This window comes from Silene latifolia, unplaced genomic scaffold, assembly GCF_048544455.1.
Source record: "Silene latifolia isolate original U9 population unplaced genomic scaffold, ASM4854445v1 scaffold_291, whole genome shotgun sequence".
NCBI lineage: Eukaryota > Viridiplantae > Streptophyta > Magnoliopsida > Caryophyllales > Caryophyllaceae > Silene > Silene latifolia.
The window spans coordinates 129,635-141,870 of record NW_027413230.1 but is presented as its reverse complement, the minus strand read 5'-3'; the positions used below and the strand labels follow the sequence as shown (position 1 = coordinate 141,870).

At 35.5% G+C, this 12,236-nt stretch overlaps 1 non-coding gene across 1 annotated transcript; it reads left to right on the top strand.

Annotated features, from left to right (window-relative positions):
- The first annotated feature begins 1,290 nt into the window (after positions 1 to 1,290).
- On the top strand, positions 1,291 to 1,397 carry LOC141639183 (small nucleolar RNA R71). Its single transcript, XR_012542397.1, has one exon. It is a non-coding gene; the product is annotated as a small nucleolar RNA R71 (small nucleolar RNA).
- Positions 1,398 to 12,236: the final 10,839 nt, after the last annotated feature.

Genomic DNA, 12,236 nt, shown 5'->3' with positions numbered 1-12,236 from the left:
GGCACCAATCTCTCTGGATAAGAGGCTGTAAGAAGTAACTTAGCCCTCTCCTCTAAATCTCTCATGTCGGCATCGGTGGACTTAGGCTGAAAGTCCACAACCTTCTCCTTGTTGTAGCTTGACCCTTCTTCAGACCGTCTCAAATGTGAACCATTAATCGACATAGGGTCGTATTTCGGAACCGGGACTGACCCATCAGCATTCGGGTCTTCCCTCAAAACTTTCGGGGCGGTCGTACCCCGAAACAAGTGATCCCTCAAGTTGTTAGGCATCGGAGGACGAAAATGTTCAATATCAGCAGCGGCCTCAGTCGATCGACCATGTTGCTCAGTCGATCGAATGAGTTCTATAGTTCCAGAAGCTGTTTCTTTGCGTAATTCAGTCGATCGACCGGGTGTATCAGTCGATCGACTGATATACCTGGTAGACGCCTTTTTCTTGCTAATGTTTACCAAGGCTTTGTTTTGACTCGGTTCCGCCTTATTTTTTTCAGGGACATCCTCAACCATAGCAGGCCCATCAAGGGTAGACCCACTCCTCAAAGTAATGGCATTAAGGGTCTCCTTTTGATCAATTTGTGTGGGTAAATGTCCCGGAGCTCGTGTTGTATTCTTGCTAGCCAATTGAGCAATTTGGCTCTTCAACATCTTCATCCCAACCTCTCTAGCTTGGGATTCCTTCAGCAACAAATTCTTCAACTCATTGAAATCAGAACTTTGGGGTTGTTGCTGCTGCTGTGGGACATACGGAGGCTTTTGGAACTGTTGTTGCTTATGAGGGGGCACATAATTCTGCTGCTGCTGCTGCTGCTGTGGAGGTTGAGTCGGATTCAAGACATTTTGGCTGCTCCACCTCAGATTCGGATGGACATTCGGCTCATAGTAAGTGTTTGTCTGCCTATAATGTTGAAAGGCAGCACAAGACTCAAAGGGACTAGGACAATTGTCTGAAACATGTCCCTCAGCTCCACATCTTTTACAGACGAAAGGACCGTCTGAAACAACATTTACATGGTAAATCCCTCCTTTTGAAGCTCCTCCTAACTCGTACTTATCAAATCTCGCCGTGAGAGCCTCTAATGCATCTATAGAAGGAGATTCAGCAGCTCTCCTTTGATTCCCCCTGGAATTGCCATACTCAGCTTTATGGGTGGCCAAGTCGTCAATAATCTTCCACCCCTTAGTCTCTCCCATGTTCTCCTGGAATCTGCCACTAGCTGCTGCATCCAGGATAGCTCTCTGATCGTCATAGAGCCCATTATAAAACTGATTGCATAGGCTCCACTTCTCAAACCCATGATGCGGAATGGTTCGCACCAACTTCTTAAAACGGACCCATGCCTCGTGAAAGTTCTCATCAGGCCCTTGTTTAAAGCTCGTGATCTGAGCTCTAATGGTATTAGTCTTTGAGGCAGAAAAATACTTCTTGTAAAACGCCAAGGCCAATGAATTCCAGTCAGTGATCTCATTAGCAGCTCGATCCAGGTCTCTATACCACTCCCTTGCAGCATCACGACGAGAGAATATAAACATGGTCTCCTTCACCTGGTCTTGGGTCACACCGGTTGGTGGGGGTATGGAACAGCAATAATCAATAAATGTCTCCATGTGCTTAGCTGCATCTTCATTCGCAGCTCCCCCAAACTGGTTTCTCTCAACCAAGTTGATATAAGACGGCTTCGACTCGAATTTTCTCGTCCGTCCACAGTAATGCAAATCCCTTGTAGAGATTCGCATTTGTCGGCTCGTAGTGATCAATAGTTGCTTCTTGAGCCATTTCTAGAAAGTCTGGAGAAGTGACGGTCTCAGCCGATGAATTAGAAACTGGAGATGAAGGTGGATCCTCCTCAAATAAAGCGTTCTCGTAGTAACTAGACAGAGTACTAAGCTCTTCCTCTGTCGGCAATATCCTAGATGATCGTCTCAACTCACGCAAAGTCTTCTCAATCTCAGGATTGATCGGTAGTAGTTCACCACCCTGTGACCTGCGCATAAGAAGAAACTACAAAAAGAATATGAGAATAGTTTAAGGAACGAATGTCCCTTAAACTAAGAAACAGACTAAAATAAAACAACTAAAAATTAGAACAATTGCCTCCCCGGCAACGGCGCAAAAATTTGATGCCCGTCGTTGTGTGCACCAAAGATAAATTTTTAATTCCAACTACAACAATAGTTAGCGGCAGTCGGGTCGAACCACAGAGAGGCAGATGTAATTTCTAGCTGTCTTAATTTCGGTCTTAAAGTAACAAATGTGGGGGTTTGATTGAATTGGTCTGTAAATAATGAGCAAATAAACGCGCTAATAAAAGAAATAGATTAAATCAAATATTAAAAGGGGGTACTAAGATGGTCGGTTCACTGTAGTTTCGGCAGCAGCATACTAAGTAGGTCTGAAATAAACACATGAGGCGGGAAAACAAGAGGTCCACTCGGTCCACTCTTAACAAGTAGCATCTTTCGATCTCGCTACGGGTCCCTAATATCACTAGTACTGACTCTCGTCCTGAAAAGTGACTAATAACCTAAGCTTTACCTATCTTTCGATCTCAGCATAGTTTAGTCATTTTAATTGGTGGTCTAACAACTTCCCCTATCTTTCGATCTAATGGGTCAGTCAAAACCTAAACATTCAACTAGTCGCATGCACTCGATTCGTCAAATATAGAATTAAATCAATTAAAACGAAGGTAACACCTCACGTGGTCAGTCGATCGACCAGGGTGTGCGGTCGATCGACCGGCATGCGATTCAGGTCAAAATTCTACTGCCGCCTAACCTACAGATTCCCTACATCCTAGCGCGATGAATTTAGCTACTCATGACTATGATGGAAACAACAATAGTATTAACGAAATAGACTACTGAATTCATGCTTAAATTAACGGAAATAAAAGTCTAGCGTAAAACGATAATTGGCTTTGGGAAACTAATCTATCAATTCTAGGTATGAATGAAACAAGGATGAACTGAAATAAGAATAGAGGAATACCGAAATTGCAGAGGAATTGTAACGGAAAGATTAAAAGCACGAACGAAAATTGAATACGAAACAATATTGAAAACCCTAATTATTTGAATGCTAAACTAAAACTGAATAAAAACTTGATGAAAAGGACACAATTATGCTGAAACTAAAGCTACGTTATATAGGAATACAACGTAGTTCTTATTTCCTAAAACCTAATACAATGGGATTCAAACTTCTCGATCTCCTAATTCACGTCTGAAAGAGCGTTTTGGTCGATCGACCAATGAGGCCGGTCGATCGACTGGTAAGCTCTGAATAGTGGCTCCTGGAAGTCGTGGTATGGTCGATCGACCATAGGTAGCGGTCGATCGACTGCTTTAGCTGATACTTGACTTCTAACTTCTCGTGGATTTGTCTTTCGGGCCTCAAAATGCGCACCAAGCTCGTTCCTTGAGTAAATACTTCACGTCAAATGCAATGCAAGGTACTCGAGGACGGATTTAGCTCAAAATCTACTCATTTCCGCTTAAATCTGCAATATTACATAAAAATACGAAAGTAGACGAAATGGGGCAAATAGTAGCATAAAACTACACAAATGAGCTCTGAAATGCGTGTAAAATGAGGTGTAAAACGTCATATAAAAGACACGCATCACTTATGATCAAGAATTGAAAAGATTGAAAGACAAGAATGAAGGTTGGTGGAAACAAAGCATATTCTGGTAACTTCCTTACTGGAAAACGTTGTTGATTCGACACAACTTAGACGTTATGCACATTGATAAAAACATTTTTGAACAGCTTATCAACATGATGATGGATGTACCAGGTAAAACTAAATTTGGCCCTAAGGATAAACTCGACTTTAATGAACTTTGTTATAAACGACCCATATCATCTAGGTTTGTTTTAGAAACTGCGTAGAAAAACGCTCTATGTGAATGGGTTACAAATTTTAAATTCTCGGATGGTTATGCTTCAGATTTGAGTCGGTGTGTTGACCATAAAAATATGGTGTTGCATTCCATGAAAAGTCATGATTGTCATGTCTTTATGGAACGGCTACTCCCTGTTGCCTTGAAAGAGTTGCTCCCGACTGGTTCTTGGAATGCAATAAGTCAGATAAGCCAATTTTTTAGAGACCTGTGTACTTCTACGATTAGAGTTGATTCTATGAAACATCTAGAGTCAAACATTGCGGAGATAATATGCAAGTTAGAGAAGGTATTTCCCCCGTCTTTCTTCAATTCCATGGAGCATTTGCGTATTCAATTACCTTATGAAGCGAAGGTTGGAGGACATGTTCAATACCGATGGATGTATCCATTTGAGAGATTTCTTAATCATATAAAAAGAAAGATTGGCAACAAAGCTCGGGTGGAGGGTTCCATATGCAATTCTTTTTTGTTAGAGGAAATTGCAAATTTTTGTTCCCTATATTTCGAAAGTCACATTGACACAAAAGCGAAAGACTTAGATGTTGGTATGAATTCCGATGACGACCTAGATTAAAAATTACTTGAGTTATTCATGAAGGAAATGTAGATTCATATACATACTAACATACTCTTATATGTCAAAATTAATTTGTCATAAAATTAAATACGGATTTTATGCATGCAAACAAATAATATAATAGAGAAGAAATCACCCTTACATAGTAATTTCGGTTCTTATGGGCACAAGTGAGTTCTCCTACTCACTTGTTCTTGAGCTCTCCAAATGGAAGAACAAGGATTCAAGTATAGAATCCCTCCCAAAAGCATATACCCAAGGTAACCACAAAAAAGACTAATATTATTAGATCTAGAACAATATTAATCTTACCAAAAATTGACCCAAAATATTATTTTGCACTCTATAATTTCGGCATAGAGTAGAAGCATTTTTGGAGTTTTTATCTCTCTAATTTCATAAGATGTAGAGAGCATTTTCTAATTCTTTCTCTAAGAAAAATATGCAAAAAGTATGAATGAATAATAATAGAGAAAACTCTCTATTAGCCCTTGAAAAAACCGGTTGCCAAGAGTGAGAGGGAGCCAAGGCATGGTGAAGTTTTTCTATCCAAGAAAACATAGGCATGCAAGGCTATGGCTAGGTCTAATTATGTTGTTTTCCACTCAAAATATAACATAATTTAAACACCATATTCCCTTCTAATTTTCGGTCCAAATGAGATAAAATGGATTCCATTTTATCTTTGTCAATTTGTCAATTTGTCATATGTCACATGTCACATGTCACATAAAATTGTTATGTATTTTTAACTTATTAAAAATCAACGTATCATCAAAAATACGTCATAAACAAAAACGACTTAGTAATTCATAATTACTTGTACCAAAAATTTTACCAATTTATAAATCACAACATCTTGTATTTATAATAATTTATTCATTCAAATGCAATTGTTTCCTTAAACAATAATTTCATCTAAGTAACGAAACAATTCGATTACTTAGACCGTATCTCATTAATCAATTTCAATAAGACACGTAAATATTACTTCCAAAAACGTCCGTCAATTTTAAGTAATTTAATTAACCCGTATCGTCATACGATCAATTAAATGATCAATTAAGTGTGTTACCCTTTAGGTATGACCTAAGGGGATCAATCTGTCACCACCGTCGCATTGACGACGAATGTCAAACTCTAGTCACCAATCATTACCGATATATGTTGACCATTGACATCTGACAAATACTTCCCAATTGTATTCTTTAAAATGAGATTTAATAATGATATTTAAATCATATGATCGCACTATTGTTGAGGACACATTTCCCAACAATCTCCCACTTGTCCTCGACAAGTGTGCGTCACCAATTCTCTTGTCCTATTACTATCTCCCACTCAATGCAAGGTGTCTTTCAGGTCGTACTTGCAAGTGATCATATCAAGAGTGGTTTCCTCGATCTGGAGAATAATTGATTGACCGGACTTATCTATCATAGATACTTTCCGAGCGTGGCCACGTATTTCCGATTCATTACTCCTCGAGTGGCCCTGAGATATTGTTTTAACCCCGACAAGGGGATGGACAATTCCTATCGCACTCATTCCTTCGACTAGCCACAGCCATCATAACCCAAAATATGCCCATTTGACCCCATTTACGAAGGTCGTAGTAACATAAATCAAAGTTAATCTGAAACTGTGCCATCTTAGGTGAATAGTCTTTAGTCAAAAGAATCGACTCATTAGAATACTATAGCAGCTCTCGCCACGACCAGGCTATATAAATTTGCGAAACTCTATAAGCGGTCATTAGGCCCTAAAATGTTCCTAACAATCTGCCTATGTGATCGACTAGTCATCTCACATGACTCTATGGCACTTGAACTTGCCATCAATCGCATCACACTCTAGTCACTTCGAGACGTCACCTCATATAAGTGACTATGGGCGAATACAATGCTAATATGTGTTCACTTTAACGGGGTTCAATTGTCTCTACAACCCGTTTGGATGTAACAAAGTATAATAAAAGAGTTTTAAAATAAAACTCGAACGACAAATGCGATTATCACACATGAATAGTCAATGCCTGATTACTATTTCATGTTCTATAATCTAATTTGATCTTGTACGTAGTTGTTCATTTCAATTCAATTGAAATGACATGACTCATCATGTTTAGCCTTTGAGAAGTCTTTGGTTAGTAGGTTTTATCAACTTCTTGTACCTTACTCAACCTTACTACATACTCGTTTTCCTTTGTAATGTATACATTTGCATTACAAAACTTTCTGAGTACGTGTCGAGATCCAATCAAGACATAGGCCCTCTAGCCTAAGAATAGCTCCCACTTTTTTTCACAAAGTGTGCGGACTCATCTTTCTTGCACATCTCATGATCGCAAGTGTACTCAATTTCCGTTATAAATATCTCTCATTGTTCTTTATTGCCTAGAACGATTCTAGAAAATCTACTTCTTAATTAACATTGCCACAATGGTATCTTAACCATCCTAATGTGTTTTGATTATGGTTTTGTCGGAAACCATGCGCAATCTCAATTGTCAATTGTTACTTGTGTAACACCCTTACACAATATTGCATCATAAACACTTTGCATCATAGCCTTAATGCTTCTGCAAGCACTAAAGGGTAATCTTTATAGCTTACTTGGTAAAGATTACTTAAATTCGATTTTGAAAACAATTCATCATACTCAAAGTATATGAAGTGTTATACATCATTTCCTTTTAATTGATTTGGCAGCGGAAGCAAATGGAATCAATCAAATATGTTCAAATTAATTGAACTAGTCATGAATCTTATCAACATAAGACTTCTTACTGACGCTAATATCACGTGGATTTATCTTCATAAATCTAGATATTAAAGATGTATTATATTACTCCAAAAGTCTTAAATCATTCTCAATGATCAATATGTCATCCACATATCGGACTAATTAAAATTTCCGTAACTCCCACTAATACTTCATGTATAAACACAACTTCTCGACTTATCGAGAAATGTTTTTATCACATGATAAAAATATTTATTCTAACTCATTGGTGTCCTACTTAAGACCCTCTCTTAAGTTTCACATTATCTTAGGATTGCAAGAATCTACAAAACTCATGACATGTATTGAATACATTCCTTCTTTTGAAGAAGTGGGTTTTAGATTCACTTGCTACGTATTTCATAACAATGAAACATAATCCCTAAGAAGATCCAAATAGACTTAAGAATTTCAGTTGGTGCAAAACCCTTTGCAACCAATCTTGCTTTGAAATCTCTCTTTATTAGTGCAAAACCCTTTGTCACTAATCAAGCCCTTTTGTTTCGGATTTTTATTGCTCTAAGCCTTGTATTGAGTTGTGACTTAAACATTCTTATGTAAGTCATATGTTCATTACTTTCTAGAAGCAATCAACTTGAATCAAATAATTTCTTTTGTAAGTTATAAGCTCTTTACTTTCTTCAAAGTAGCATGAATTCATCATTTTTAACAAGTGACGAATTTTAACCTCCTAGGTTTTGAAGAAACAACGTAATTCATCATTTTTAACAAGTGACGAATTTTAACCTCCTAGGTTTTGAAGAAACAAAGTCTTACACAAAACGTCTCATGTAGCCATGAAAGACCAGTTTCTTGCTACATAACATTCTTTGTGGCTCTTGAATAATTTCTCCCACTCTGTCTTCAAAAATAAACTTGTATTTTAGAAAGACAGCTTCACGAGCCACAAACCCGTCGTACTCGTGATAATTGAAAGGGAAAAATGAGTATTTGTTTCTTGTGAAAGCTTACAACCATGGTACCCTTACCATTTCATATCTCATATGATTCGATTTAGTGGAAAATAAATTAGACAAAAATGATAAATTCCCCAAAAGGATCAAGTAACTCAAAGTAACTTGATTGAAGTCCAAACCATATCAAATAGCGTTTGAATTCATATCCAACCACACATTATTCCATAACGCGTGTTAAGAGAGATTAATTTGTGATACTATATCACATTTCCTTTGGCTTATGGCAAAGTCTTGACTTTGATAATCCCATCACGACTAAATCGTGATTCCTTGAACTTTTTAAACTTCTTCAAAGATTTCTCTATTTACCTTATTAAGTGAACACATTAGCATCAACTTAAATCGTTGGTAAAAGAAAATGATCAACCTATTATGGATCAATGATTTACAACCTTGATCTCCTTTTCAACCAAAAGGCACGAGACATCTTGCTTTGAATACAAGATACGCATATACCATTAACAATCTAATGGTTTCAAGAGTACTTGATAACTCTTTGCGTTCATCATTCCAAAATTTAAGGTTTAATCTTGGGTTACCAATTGGAGTCTTGCATCATCTTCATGATATATCATTCTAGTTTGGTTTAGAATATTATTACCTTGATAATAGGCTAGCCATACATCAAATCGTGGTGTAAAGGGTCACAAAAATGAAACCTCTTTTGTATCTTAACAAGTATGTATTCTTATTTAGAGTTTATGTACTTAATAGTCACAATTATGTACAACTCCAAACCCGAAAACTAGATTGAGTACACAATGACTCTATCTCTCGACATTATTGATGCTAGTCGTCATATTCTAATCATTATATGTAACAAGTACAACGATGTAAACCACCACCGGTTTCTAATATTGACGAAGTGGTACTAGCAAAATTTATGTCAATCATATAAACATTTATAAAAGAAGATCCCATTAGATGTCCCACAACTAACTTGTTGATTCTTCAATAATTTGGGGTAGTTTCCTTTCTCGTGTCCAACATTTAAGACAATGGAAACTTTATCGGTCGGGATTGATAGGTTTAGTATCGTTATTCTCAACAACTTTACCTTTAACATAACCTTGTATCAATTCCATACTAATTTTACTTCTTTAACCTCGTCCTCATCTTAACGGTTTAAGAGAATGCTCCCACTCATTTCAATGAGTCTTTGCTTTGAGAAGCAAAAATGAATTCATGAAGATTACTCTTCATTTGTTCGTTTTAGTCTTAAAACTTTCATTGAAGTGGTTGCGTTATTTTGGTCAATTACGAATTCTGACAAAACTAATTACCAAAATAATTTATCGCTTCAAAGTACTTAATTCACTTAAGTATATGAAAAACAATCCATTGTAAGTAGAGGTGTTAGTCAAGAATCAAAAACCTGTTTGATAATGAATAACTTTAATCTATACTCTTTACAAGAGATCCTTAGCAATGGTTCATACGAGGTCTTTAGAAGAAAATTCATATTTTGTCTTTAGTTACGATGTTTTAATGGAGATTTGAATCAAAATCGAAATGATATCGTATATGAATTGTGGTAAAGAAATAGAACAATATGATAACGGAATAGTGGAAAACAAAACATTCATCGTTATATTAATACTTGTAAACAAGTATAGCATTTACATAGTGACCTCTACCCAACTATGATAAATGATTCCAAGATCCAAATTCATATTAACTTGGGCACGGGGTAGCCGATGAAACCCTTATCAATATAACTCGGTGGATTAACTCTTTAATCGATTCTACTTTTAGAACTCTCGGTCGATAAAATTACTCTAATATTTATCTATAGCCCAAAACACATCAACAAGGGCACGGGGTAGCCGATGAAACCCTTATCAATTACTTTTGTTGAGTTCAATCCAAATTTCGAATAAATGTGTCCATTATCCAAACCCACATTAACTTAGGCACGGGGTAGCCGATGAAACCCTCATCAACATGAATTCGGTGGATTAACATTTATCACCCACTTCCCCTACGTAACAAGGTTTGTACCCCGGGGTAGCCGAGTGCACTCCCTCGCGAAATAGGTTTTCATGGTTTCTACTATTTGGTAAGGCTATGTCTCAATTGATTGTTTTAGCGAGAGGTCATGTCAATTTATTATCTATCACGTTTTAAGTGAACTAAAGCGGTGAACTACGATAATTTTAATTGACACGGTCGATAAACTCGATAAAATGACAATGCATGTTTAGTTATGGCGATTTAGCGATGCATGTGACATAAAATAAAATGAAATGCAAGCATAAAAGATAAATAAATCCTAGTATGGCCTTTCCTAAAATAGAAAACTATTTATCTATTACATATTCGGAAACCAACTCCATTGGTCCCTTGAACTTCGGTTGTTTCACGCATCTCGAGGTAACACCGTCTTTATGTATCGCCATTCTTGAAGAAATCCGTCTTTTGGAACTCCGGAATGAATAAAATTACATAATAAATTACATAATTTCCTATTATACATTTGTAACTAAAATAAAATAAATCTATTAAATTACAAAACGGTGATACGAGATCACAATAAAAATTACAACCGAATCGATATTCCCATACATTTCGGGAAATACCAATTAAAATCTAAGGCCATACTAAGTAAAATTACATAATTCAAAAATTACATAAATTAAAATTATGACAATCATAAAGAAAAATGCAGCATTATAATATGTATGAACATGCCCAATTTTATGCTAAATCGCCTTTAATTAGCCAATATCGTATATTACTCGGTTTTTACGGATTTGCGTGATTTCAACATTTTTATAATCACAAAAATACATAAACTCATATTTATGCACAAGTTAATTACCCTAACCTCTTAGGACTCAAAATTTAGTCTTCACTAATAATTTGACCATAATTAACCCATATCTTATAAAATTGTTCATAAATGGACCAAAAATTACAAAAATAAGCTATTAAACTTCAAATAAATCACAAAATTTCAAATAAATTCAAAATTTGAAATTTAAACTCATGAACATTCTTGAAAATTTCCATGACACTCATAATGTTCAAAATCTTAGGTTAAAAAATTTCGAAAATTTACCGGAAAAACAATGTTGCGGTTTATCGATTTTTAATAAAATAATCATAAAAACATGGAAAAATTATTCTCACTAACTTTTCAATTTTAGATCTGAAAAAAGATAATAAAATGTAACATTATACGTTTTTCCTAAGTCATAGATTATGTTTTATTAATTTTCCACTAATAATGTCACTATTTATGCTATTTTTCTTCAAAAATCCATAAATCATGCAAAAAGACTTCTTTATAGCCAATTATTTTACACACATCTTGTAAAATTGCATGTGACAACATATTAATTTTCTATGACCAGATTCGAAATTTAACTCATATTAACCTATTTGTCACTTAAATCCGTATTTAACAATGAAAAATCCATTTTCCGAGCATAACAAGTTCAAAAATTATGAAACTTTACAGGTTATCGCAAAATAATATATGTGACAACATATCCAAAAATCAATGGAAAATTCAAAGTATAGCTAATTTTAGACCAAAAATGACATTTTTACTCATAAAATCACATTTAAATGTCATTATTGTAAATTATGAACAATAAAAATCCGAAAAATAACCAAAATATCCTAAAACATTTTAGGACCAGAAATATTAACATGCATGTAATAATTTCGTGATATATCATAATAACACAAATTTTACAAGTTTTATTTGTTATTCTTATAACTCGGAAAAACTTTTAACCAATTTGCATGCAAACAACCGTGGCTCTTGATACCGATTGAAGGAAATGTAGATTCATATACATACTAACATACTCTTATATGTCAAAATTAATTTGTCATAAAATTAAATACGGATTTTATGCATGCAAACAAATAATATAATAGAGAAGAAATCACCCTTACATAGTAATTTCGGTTCTTATGGGCACAAGTGAGTTCTCCTACTCACTTGTTCTTGAGCTCTCCAAATGGAAGAACAAGG